We start from the raw sequence: 12,322 nt of genomic DNA on the forward strand, positions 1-12,322 counted from the left end.
CAGATAATATGCAAAGTTCATGATTTAGTAAACATACAATTACACTTTTAAAAATAAATAACCCCTACCCTGTTTGCCACACCAGAACTGTTAGTAGTATCTACAACAACAGAACTTGATTTGTATTGTGTTAGAGGTATGAGGAGAGATGAGTGAGGGTAGCTAGCTCTGCCGACTGAAAGACATGAATTTTTCTTTCAAAGAAAATTTCATGAAATGTATGTAAGGTAAATAATAAAATATGTTTTTAACTTTTTAATTTTATTATTATGGTGAAGATTTGTAAAACGCAACTAAGCAACTCTGTGTAAACTGATGTTAGAGTACATGCTTTGCACCAAATCTGCTTCTGATTTTTTCCTATAAGATATACAGTCCAGCACAGTACCTTTCTCAGAGAAGAAATTTTCTCAAGGAAGCATTTCCTGATTTCCTCAGATACATTAGCATCCCTAAATATTTTTTTCATAGCATCACATAACATCTTACTATTAAATAATATAGTCAATAACTATTTCCTTTCATGAGAAAAGTCTGAAAATCTCCAGAAGCTAACACAGTCTCTGACATATTAGCAATGCCCAGTATATATTGATTTTAATACTGTAAATGTCCTCAAGCTGTATAAATATGGGTGGTTGAGTGATTACTGATAACCATTTGGTAAGTGTTCACGTTAGCTTTGGGCTTCTGAGGTGGCCCTAGTGGTAAAGAACCCACCTGCCAATACAGGAGATATAAGAGACATGGATTCGATCCCTCAGATGGGAAGATCCCCTAGAGGAGGGCATGGCAACATACTCCAGTATTCTTGCCTGGAGAATCCCAAGGACACAAAGAATCCCTAGGGTCACAAAGAGTCGAACAGGACTGAAGTGACTTAGCACGTACACACACATTAGTTTTAAACTAACTTTGTTCTAAGAACCTCATTCAAAGAAATCAAAGTTGGAGTAATAATAATTTACAGTCTCCTTAGACAAATACCAGTTGTTATGTGTACAACCTGATCCTCTGTGTTTATTACCCGTACTCTTCTAGTTGCTTTGATACTTACCTAATCAATGCTATTTATTATTAAGAAAAAAGAGATAATAATTTGCTAAGAACATCTTAGATTTTCTGTTTTTCATCTCATAAATCTCTGCCTCCATTTCTCTAGGTTCAGGAAAGCCTGAGAATTGACAAGTATCAAAAGTTATAATTCCTAATAGAACTACTTGTGGTCTTGATTTTAAGTATACCTGATGGGTGTAATCAGTCCTTGATGATTTCTTAGAATCACATATTCAGATTTGGAAAATGTTTGCTTAGTGGCCACTGGCATTCCTGATTTGTTAAATTTGTTGAATCTCTCCGAGTTTAGAGGGACTAGAAAGAAAGAAAAAAATATAATTTAATGGAAGAATCCACATTCTGCTGCCAAAATGTTTGGCCTCAAATCTCAGAATTTCCACCCAGGTGGCCTTGGGAAAGTTATTTAATTGAGCAGTGTCTCTGTTTTCTCATCTGTAAAATAGAATAAGGCTATTGTTCATGTAAATATTTAGAATAATGCCTGACACATAGCAATAACCAATGAGTGTTACCTGCTACTATTATTATTAATATTGTGCTGAAGTTAGTTATTAGTGAATATAATAAAGAAAATTAATTTTTAATTTGTCAGTCAGCACAGATAGTTCTCTTCAAATTGCTATCAAGCATCAGTTCAGTTCAGTTGCTCAGTCATGTCTGAGTCTTTATGACCCCATAAAAAATAAAAGTTGGTCTCTTAAAGTGTCTTTTCTTCAATGATTTAAGACATATCAACATATTGTGGTCCTCTCTAAGAGCAACATGACTAACATAAAGTAAATACAACTGGATTATAGAGTCAAACATGACCAAATGCACTAAAAAGTAATCATTAAAAATGCCAGCATCTTGGTTGTTTCCAACATAATCTATAAATGTGTTTTCTCGGCTACAGTTTAATAAGAAATGGTTGGTAACAATCACTAAAAGAGTAAAGATAACTTACCATTGACAGAAATTATATCAGAACTTTTTTGGTCTGGGAATAGGAAGCAAGCATTCTATTTTAGCAATAGATTTCTGTTTCTTTGACTAAGTCTTTCTTCAACCATGGACAACAGTTAAAGATTTAACATCTCCGTGAAGCTACCCTTATCCAATCACTGATGAGAGCTGAGGAATCAATACCCAGCTCCTTTACTCTTTTGTAAAACTATTATTTCTTTTTATTTTATTTTATATTTTTGACTGTGCCATGTGTATGCAGGATCTTTAGTTCCCCAACCAGCGATCAAACCAGTGCCCCCTGCATTAGGAGTGCAGAGTCTTAGCCACTGGGTCCCCAGGAAAGTCCTTCCCTTACTCTTAATTTTTAAGAGAAATCCTGAGGAATCTCTTAGACTAGCTCTCAGGTTTACTCCAACAAAGTTAAGCTCTGGTCAACCAAAATGGTAGGTGACTTGATCAAATGCCTTCTATTGACCATCTTCTCTTTCTTGTATCCCCTCATTCAGTTACCTTCACCTCTCAGTGAACTACTTGCACTCAAATCTTGTGTCAAGCCTTCTAGGAGAAGGCAAAGTAAGGTTCATATAAACTTGCATGGTCAGAATTTAGACTGAGAACACAGAGGAGATGGGCTTCCATCAGGAGCAGAGGCTAGAAAAGAGGATAGAATCAGGGAGTTTGTATTCCAAGCCAAGTAGTTTCTCGCCAGAAGAGGTGACCTTGGTTCTTTAATAGCCTGGCATTTATAAGTGGTTAGTGTGTGTTTGTAAATATATCTATATATCTATATCTATATCTACATACACACACACACACCTTTATCAATTTAAGACACAAAATAAGGACCAATGTCATTAATCATCAAATTAAAATGCTGTGGAGACATGCCACATTTGTTGCTCCTTTCTTTAGTCCATATTCCATCAATTTGCCATAATATCCAGAGCAACCCTGCAGTGAAGACATGTATTAGTTCCCAAACCTCATGTTCCTGAATTCTTGCTAAGCCCTTGGCAGCTGTAAGAGACATGCTAGTGACTGAAAAAGTATTTTCTCAGGGTGCTGGAGAGAAAAGAACTCTTTTCCTATGGTATCCAGAGCCATGAGTGTTCCACTCACAATGATGCTGGGTTCCCAAGCCTACCACTGTTTGCTAGCTTAGGTCTTTAAATTCATAAGCATGACCTCTGCACTAGGTCCACAGGCCAGAAATGATCAGCCACCACAAGTTCCTAACAAAAGCCACAAAGTTTAGGAACCATGTATCCCATATATTTTCTTTGATTAAAATTGTTCTCCTTAAGATGGATTTTCCTCTCAGTAACTTTTGGAATTCACTGATTTTTCAAAACCTTTGCTATCAGTAAACTTCATCTGAGACTGCCTTTGCCCATCATAACTAGTCTAATATCTCTGAAATCTTAATAAAGGAAGGGTGGAGTCTTGAACCATTTCTTTCCTGGAAGCTTAGAGATTTTATAACAATATTCCCATCCCTTTCTCCCCCTACTATTGAGCTTCACAGATGTCTGTGCAGAACAATGGAAACAAAGTCTTCAGCAAGGCCTCCCAAACATCTCAACAAAACTCCACAGAAAAGAACCCTCAAGATAATTTAGGAGGTTGAGATTAATATATATACACTACTATATATAAACTAGAAATCAACCAGGACCTATTAAACAACACAGGGAACTCTATTCAATCTTCTGTAATCCCCTATATGGGAAAGAACCTGCAAAAGAATGGATACGTGTATATGTAAAACTGAACCACTTTGGTGTACCCCTGAAACAAACATAATATTGTAAATCAATTATATCCCAATATAAAATAAAATTAAATTTAGAAAAAAGAAAGCAACTCTCAAATAATCTGTTGGCAACAGCAGGAAGTCTCTTCCATGGTGATTAAGTATCTCTAGTTATATTCAGTTCAGTTCAGTCACTCAGTCATGTACGACTCTTTGCGACCCCATGAACTGCAGCACGCCAGGCCTCTCTGTCCATCACCAACTCCCGGAGTCTACACAAACCCATGTCCATCGAGTCAGTGATGCCATCCAACCATCTCATTCTCTGTCGTCCCCTTCTCCTCCTGCCCCCAATCCTTCCAAGCATTAGGGTCTTTTCCAGTGAGTCAACTCTTCGCATGAGTTGGCCAAAGTATTGGAGTTTCAGCTTCAACATCAGTCCCTCCAATGAACACCCAGGGTTGATCTCCTTCAGGATGGATTGATTGGATCTCCTTGCAGTCCCAGGGACTCTCAAGAGTCTTCTCCAACACCATAGTTTAAAAGCATCAATTCTGCGGCGCTCAGCTGTCTTCACCGTCCAACTCTCACATCCATACATGACCACTGGAAAAACCATAGTCTTAACTAGACGGACTTTTGTTGGCAAAGTAATGTCTCTGCTTTTTAACATGCTATCTAGGTTGGCCATAACCTTCCTTCCAAGGAGTAAGCGTCTTTTAATTTCATGGCTGAAATCACCATCAGCTGTGATTTTGGAGCCCCCAAAAATAAAGTCTGACACTGTTTCCACTGTTTCCCCATCTATTTCCCATGAAGTGATGGGACTAGATGCCATGATCTTAGTTTTCTGAACGTTGAGCTTTAAGCCAACTTTTTCACTCTCCTCTTTCATTTTCATCAAGAGGCACTTTAGTTCTTCTTCACTTTCTGCCATAAGGGTGGTGTCATCTGCATATCTGAGGTTATTGATATTTCTCCTGACAATCTTGATTCCAGCTTGTGTTTCTTCCAGCCCACCGTTTCTCATGATGTACTCTGCATATAAATTAAATAAGCAGGGTGACAATATACAGCCTTGACGTCCTCCTTTTCCTGTTTGGAACCAGTCTGTTGTTCCATGTCCAGTTCTAACTGTTGCTTCCTGACCTGCATACAGGTTTCTCAAGAGACAGGTCAGATGGTCTGGTATGCCCATCTCTTTCAGAATTTTCCACAGTTTATTGTGATCCACACAGTCAGAGGCTTTGGCATAGTCAATAAAGCAGAAATAGATGTTTTTCTGGAACTCTCTTGCTTTTTCGATGATCCAGCGGATATTGGCAATTTGATCTCTGGTTCCTCTGCCTTTTCTAAAACCAGCTTGTACAGAGGTTCGTGACATTGTACAGGAGACAGGGATCAAGACAATCCCCATGGAAAAGAAATGCAAGAAAGCAAAATGGCTGTCTGAGGAGGCCTTACAGATAACTGGAAAGAGAAGAGAAGCAAAAAGCAAAGGAGAAAAGGAAAGATATTCCCATCTGAATGCAGAGTTACAAAGAATAGCAAGGAGAGATAAGAAAGCCTTCCTCAGTGATCAATGGAAAGAAATAGAGGAAAAGAACAGATTGGGAAAGACTAGAGATCTTTTCAAGAAAATTAGAGATATCAAAGGAACATTTCATGCAAAGATAGGCTCGATAAAGGACAGAAATTGTATGGACCTAACAGAAGCAGAAGATATTAAGAAGAGGTGGCAAGAATACACAGAAGAACTGTACAAAAAAGATCTTCACGACCCAGATAATCACGATAGTGTGATCACTCACCTAGAGCCAGACATTCTGGAATGTGAAGTCAAGTGAGCCTTAGAAAGCATCTCTAGTTACATAAGCAACCTTTATAGGGCAAACGCTTTTAGGTCGGGGGGGGCAGGTGTAGCATCTAAGTTTTGCTCACTGGTTCCTGTGATGTGTGGGTTTGATCTAAAGTGATACTTTTTTGGGAGATATATAAGTCCTTGATTTTTCTAAGAAAGTTTCATTTTCAAGTAATTTTTTTCCATAAATAGACTTACCAGATTATAGGTTTTTAGTTGAGTGTTGGATAATATCAGTTTTCCCAAAGCTAAAGAGGAGCAGTAGAAAGGAAGTGGCACAAACAAGCCTTTATTTTGGGAATCACATGAGAAATACATTTTGAATAAGTGTGTATTTCTGGCTATAATGTAGAGAATGATATTTAGATATTTAGATCAATATGGAATTTGTGGAGCATTCCAGATGAGAGATAATGAGAATTTAATACTGAACTTTAGTTATATTATAGGTATAGAGATTTTGTGTACTAATTTTGTATAGTACTGTCAGGTCGATTTATTTATCTTCCTCTGTTCTTGTCTTATCACAACACAAATTTGGAATAATGGACTAATGTCTATTTAAAACAACAGACAAGTTATAGGTCAGTTCAGTCAAGCAGACAGATCTTTTATAAGACAGACACACCCAAGACAAGGGATCAGGCCAACCCCAAAGAAGTCATCCCATTCCTTCTTGATTTCCCTCTCTTTATACTTTCCATCCCCTCCTTTTGGTTATGCCCTGTGCATAACCCACCATCAGTCAATGAAAGGGAATGCAAGAGGGCATACGCTCAAGGCCAATTGACAATTGCGAGTTATATAACAGTAGCCTCTTTATGTCTTCCCATAATTCAGTCTGTTATAGTCAGATATATATATATATATATAAACCCTTAATGGGCTCCTAGCTGCCCAAGGTTACTTGAAGAAGCTCCTGTGGTTAGTTTGTATCCACTGTGTACCTAGGGTGAGTGTGCAAGAATTGGAAAAGTCACTGTGGTTATTTTTGTATCATATCTGTGAACTATCCTGGGTACATCTGGGATGGGGTTTAGAGATCAACTTCTATCCTTTTCGATGCACCCCTCGTTTTTGTTGTTGTTCGATTGCACAGTAATGTCAGACTCTTTGCAAACCCATAGATGGCAGCACACCAGGCTTACCTATTCTTCACTATCTCCTGGAGTTTGCTTAAACTCATGTCTGTTGAATCAGTGATGCCATACAAGCATCTCATCCTATGTTGTCCCCTTCTTCTCCTGCTTTCAATCTTTCCCAGCATCAGGGTCTTTTCTAGTGAGTCGGCTCTTTGCATCAGATGGCTAAAGTATTGGAGTTTCAGATTCAGCCCTTCCAATGAACATTCAGGGTTGATTTCCTTTAAGATTAACTGGTTAACTGGTTTGATCACCTTGCAGTAAAAGGGACTCCCAGGAGTCTTCTTCAGTACCACAGTTCAAAAGCATCAGTTCTTTAGTGCTCAGCATTCTTTACGGTCCAACTCTCACATCTGTACATGACTGCTGGGAAAACCACAGCTTTGACTATATGGATCTTTGTCGGCAAAGTGAAGTCTCTGTTTTTTAACATGCTGTCTAGATTTGCCATAGCTTTTCTTCCAAGGAGCAAGCATCGTTTAATTTCATGGTTGTAGTCACTGTCCACAGTGATGTTGGAGCCCAAGAAAATAAAGTCTGTCACTGTTTCCATTTTATCCCCATCTATTGGTCATGAAATGATAGGAGAGGATGTCATGATCTTAGTTTTCTGAATGTTGAGTTTTAAGCCAACTTTTTCACTCTCCTCTATCACTTTCATCAAGAGGTTCTTTAGTTACTTTCCACTTTCTGCCATTGAAGTGGTATAATCTACATATATGAGATTATTTATATTTTCTCCAGCAATCCTGATTCCAGCTTCAGCATCATCCAGCCTGGCATTTCACATAATGTACTCTGTGTATAAGTTAAATAAGCAGGGTGACAATACACAACCTTGACGTACTCCTTTCACAATTTGAAACCGGCCTGTTGTTCCACGTCTGGTTCTAACTGTTGCATTCTGACCGGAGTACAGGTTTCTCGGGAGGCAGGTAAGGTGGTCTGTTATTCCCATCTCTTTAAGAATCTTCCACAGTTTGTTGTGATTCACACAGTCAAAGGCATTTGCATAGTCATTGAAGCAGAAATAGATATTTTTGGAATTCCCTTGTTTTTTCTATGATACAATGGATGTTGGCAATTTAATCTCTGGTTCCTCTGCCTTTTCTAAATCCAGCTAGCACATCTGGAAGTTCTTAGTTCACGTACTGTTGAAGCCTAGCTGGAAGGATTTTGACCATTACCTTGCTAGCATGTGAAATGAGTATAATTGTACGGTAGTTTGAACATTCTTTGGCATTGCCCTTCTTTGGGATTGCAATGGAAACTGATCTTTCTAACCTTGTGGCCACTGCTCTGTTTTCCAAATTTGCTGGTGTATAGAGTACAGCACTTTAACAGCATCATCTTTTAGGATTTGAAACAGCTCAACTGATATTCCATCACCTCCTCTATCTTAGTTTGTAGTTTTTGTAGTTTCCAAAGGCTCACTTGGGAGAAGGCAATGGCACCCCACTCCAGTACTCTTGCCTGGAAAATCCCATGGGCGGAGGAGCCTGGTAGGCTGCAGTCCATGGGGTCACACAGAGTCGGACACGACTGAGTGACTTCACTTTCACTTTTCACTTTCATGCATTGGAGAAGGAAATGGCAACCCACTCCAGTGTTCTTGCCTGGAAAATCCCAGGGACGGGGGAGCCTGGTGGGCTGCCATCTATGGGGTCGCACAGAGTCGGACACAACTGAAGTGACTTAGCAGCAGCAGCAGCAAGGCTCACCTGATTTCACACTCCAGGATGTCTGACTCTAGGTGAGTGTTCACAGCATTGGGGTCATCCAGATAAAGTTTTTGTATAGTTCTTCCATGTATTCTTGTCACCTCTTCTTAATATCTTCTGCTTCTTAGGTCCATACCTTTTCCATCCTTTATTGTGCCCATCTTTGCATGAAATATTCCCTTGGTATCTCCAATTTTCTTAAAGACATCTTTAGTCTTTCCCATTCTATTGTTTCCCTCTATTTATTTGCACTGTTCACTTAGGAAGGCTTTCTTATCTCTCCTATTCTCTGGAACTGTTGGGTTGAACATAACTATCCATTTCTCCTTTGCCTTTTGCTTCTTTTCTCAGCAATTTGTAAGTCCTCTTAGATAATCACTTTGCCTCTAGCACTTCTTTTTCTTGGGAACGTTTTTAGTCACCACCTTCTGTCAATATTAGAAACCTCTGTCCATAGTTCTTCAGACACTCTGTCTACCAGATTTAGTCCCTTGAATCTATTTGTCACCTCCACTGTATAATCCTAATGGATTTGATTTAGGTTACACCTGAATGTCCTAGTGGTTTTCCTTGCTTTGTTCAATTTAAGGCTGAATTTTGCAATAAGGAGTTCATGGTCTGAGCCACAGTCAGCTCCCAGTTTTGTTTTTACTGATTGTAGAGAGCTTCTCCATCTTTGGCTACAAAGAATATAATCAATCTGATACCGTTATTGACCCTCTGGTGACATCCATGTCTATAGAGTCATCCCTTGTTTTTTTGGAAGAAGGTGTTTGCTATGACCAGTGCATTAGCTTGGCAAAACTGTTAGCCTTTGCCCTGCTTCATTTTATACTCCAATGCCAAACTTGACTGTTACTTCAGATATCTCTTGACTTCCTACTTTTGCATTCCAGTCCCCTGTGTTGAAAAGGATATCTTTTTTGCTGTTAGTTTCAGAAGATCTTGTAGGCCTTTGTAGAACCATTCAACTTCAGCTCTTTCATCATTAGTGATTGTGGCATAGACTTGGATTACTGTGATGCTGAATGGTTTGCCTTGGAATTGAACAGAGATCATTTTGTCATTTTTGAGATTGCACCCAAGTACTGCATTTCAGACTCTTTTGTTGACTATGAAGACTAATCCGTTCTTTCTAAGGGTTTCTTGCCCACAGTGGTTGATATAATGATCATCTGAATTAAATTCACCCATTCTCATCCATTTCAGTTCAATGATTCCTAAAATGTTGATGTCACTCTTGCCATCTTATTCCTAAACATAAATGGTAACCTAACAACACCATTTAATTTCTCCTTTTGTTGGTTAAACTTGCTGGGTATATCAAGAGTGTGTCTTTGCTTCCTCTCCCCTGTTGGCATCCTAGCCCTAGAAAGGAGTCCTGGGGACTGGGAAGTTCTGCTTATCTCTAGGGAGATCCTCTGAATCCCCTTGCCTATGGCCATCTGCCCTGAAGTTTTTTTATCCACAGGGCATTCATTGCTAAATAAGGGGACTTTCCACTATATTAGAAAGGGATATAAATAAGTCATGTTGCTTCAGTTGAACATAGTGGCCTGAAGGGCACCATGCAGCACAAAATTGCTCTATGAAGACTCTCAGCAGGCCGTAATTGATCATATGATGCCTCTGCTTTGAAAGAGGAGGGAAGAGGGAAGGATTCCCTTCAGATCACTGAATCGTGACCATATACTTTGGTTGAGTTTTAGGGTTTTCAAACTCTCCATCCCATCCCATATACAAACTTCCTTCCCACTAACCAAGAACTCCACTTCATTCACACTGGTTGTTCCATGCTTCTCTAAAAAGTCTATGCTTCTTTCTACCCCAGGGGTTTTTGCCCATCTTATTCCCCTTGTCTGGAATATCTTTCCACTTTTACACTCAAGATGCTTGGGCTCCACAAATATATGTAGGGGATAAGCCCATGGTGTCTTAAAAGTGGAGTAGATGAGATTGGGCTCATTCAGGGTGGTATAGGTTCAAAAGGGAGGGCTATATGTATACCTATGGCTGATTCATGTTGAGGTTTGACAGAAAACAACAAAATTCTGTATTGCAATTATCTTTCAATAAAAAAATAAATAAAAAAAAAGTGGAGTAGAAAATGGTGATTTCTAGGGAAAAAGAGATTCATGTGTGCTAATTTTATATTGTTAATTTCTTTTTTTGCATTATGTAAAAGTGGTAAGACTTGTCTCTAACAGTAAAGTAAGTCCTAAGGGGAGAAACTGTCTTACATTCCTCTTTCCTCCTTCATAGCACAGTAATGATTACACAAAAAAGGCTCAATAACTAGTAGTGGGATGGTTCATGATTCATCTGCTGTTTGTCATATTATGTCACGCCATGCCATAACAACCCAGACTCTCTCAATTTCTTTCTCACGCTAACCTATAAAACAGATGTTAGGATTATCTCACAGCATCCCTTTCAGAGTGCAGCGATACTGCATTTTAAGTCTGATTGAGGACATAAAACCAATCTCACAATGATAGTTTAACTAATGATTTAGGGATAAAGTATAAACTGTGGTTACTTTAATTTAAAATTATATAAATGGAACAAGCCACACATTTGCTGAGTGTCTCTGCTTGTAACTAAAAAGAAATTATATTATGATACCATGGTACTCTATGGTAATTATTTTAGTGAACCTATTTATGTCTAATTGCATTATTCATGCATTAAGTAGTTAATTCATTTAAAAATATTTATTGCCAATACAGTTATCATACTAGTCTATGAGATACAATACATGAGTAGGGTTAGGGGGAGAGTGACCCTAGTCTATATATTTCAGTTCAGTTCAGTCGCTCAGTCGTGTCCGACTCTCTGTGACCCCATGAATTGCAGCACGCCAGCCCTCTCTGTCCATCACCAACTCCCGGAGTCTACCCAAACCCATGTTCATCGAGTCGGTGATGCCATCCAACCATCTCATCCTCTGTCGTCCCCTTCTCCTCCCGCCCCCAATCCTACCCAGCATTAGGGTCTTTTCCAATGAGTCAACCCTTCGCATGAGGTGGCCAAAGTATTGGAGCTTCAGCTTCAACATCAGACCTTCAAATGAACACCCAGGATTGATCTCTTTTAGGATGGATTGATTGGATCTCCTTGCAGTCCAAGAGACTCTCAAGAGTCTTCTCCAACACCACAGTTAAAAAGCATCAATTCTGCGGCGCTCAGCTTTCTTCACCGTCCAACTCTCACATCCATACATGACCACTGGAAAAACCATAGTCTTGACTAGATGGACTTTTGTTGGCAAAGTAATGTCTCTGCTTTTAAACATGCTATCTAGGTTGGCCATACCATTCCTTCCAAGGAGTAAGCGTCTTTTAATTTCATGGCTGCAGTCACAATCAGCAGTGATTCTGGAGCCCAAAAAAGTAAAGTCTGACACTGTTTCCACTGTTTCCCCATCTATTTCCCATGGAGTGATGGGACCAGATGCCATGATCTTAGTTTTCTGAACGTTGAGCTTTAAGCCAACTTTTTCACTCTCCTCCTTCACCTTCATCAAGAGGCACTTTAGTTCTTCTTCACTTTCTGCCATAAGGGTGGTGTCATCTGCATATCTGAGGTTATTGATATTTCTCCCAGCAATCTTGATTCCAGCTTGTGTTTCTTCCAGCCCAGCGTTTCTCATGATGTACTCTGCATATAAGTTAAATAAGCAGGGTGACAATATACAGCCTTGACGTACTCCTTTTCCTATTTGGAACCAGTCTGTTGTTCCATGTCCAGTTCTAACTGTTGCTTCCTGACCTGCATACAGGTTTCTCAAGAGACAGGTCAGATGGTCTGGTATGCCCAT

General features: G+C 39.2%; 1 protein-coding gene across 3 annotated transcripts in view; it reads left to right on the plus strand.

Annotated features, from left to right (window-relative positions):
• Positions 1-12,322, plus strand: part of NAALADL2 (N-acetylated alpha-linked acidic dipeptidase like 2) — a 1,599,429-nt gene that overhangs the window by 1,481,033 nt on the left and 106,074 nt on the right. The window lies entirely within an intron of this gene.

The sequence above is a fragment of the Giraffa tippelskirchi genome, chromosome 2 (assembly GCF_054371585.1).
Source record: "Giraffa tippelskirchi isolate mGirTip1 chromosome 2, T2T-mGirTip1v1.2.pri, whole genome shotgun sequence".
Taxonomy (NCBI): domain Eukaryota; kingdom Metazoa; phylum Chordata; class Mammalia; order Artiodactyla; family Giraffidae; genus Giraffa; species Giraffa tippelskirchi.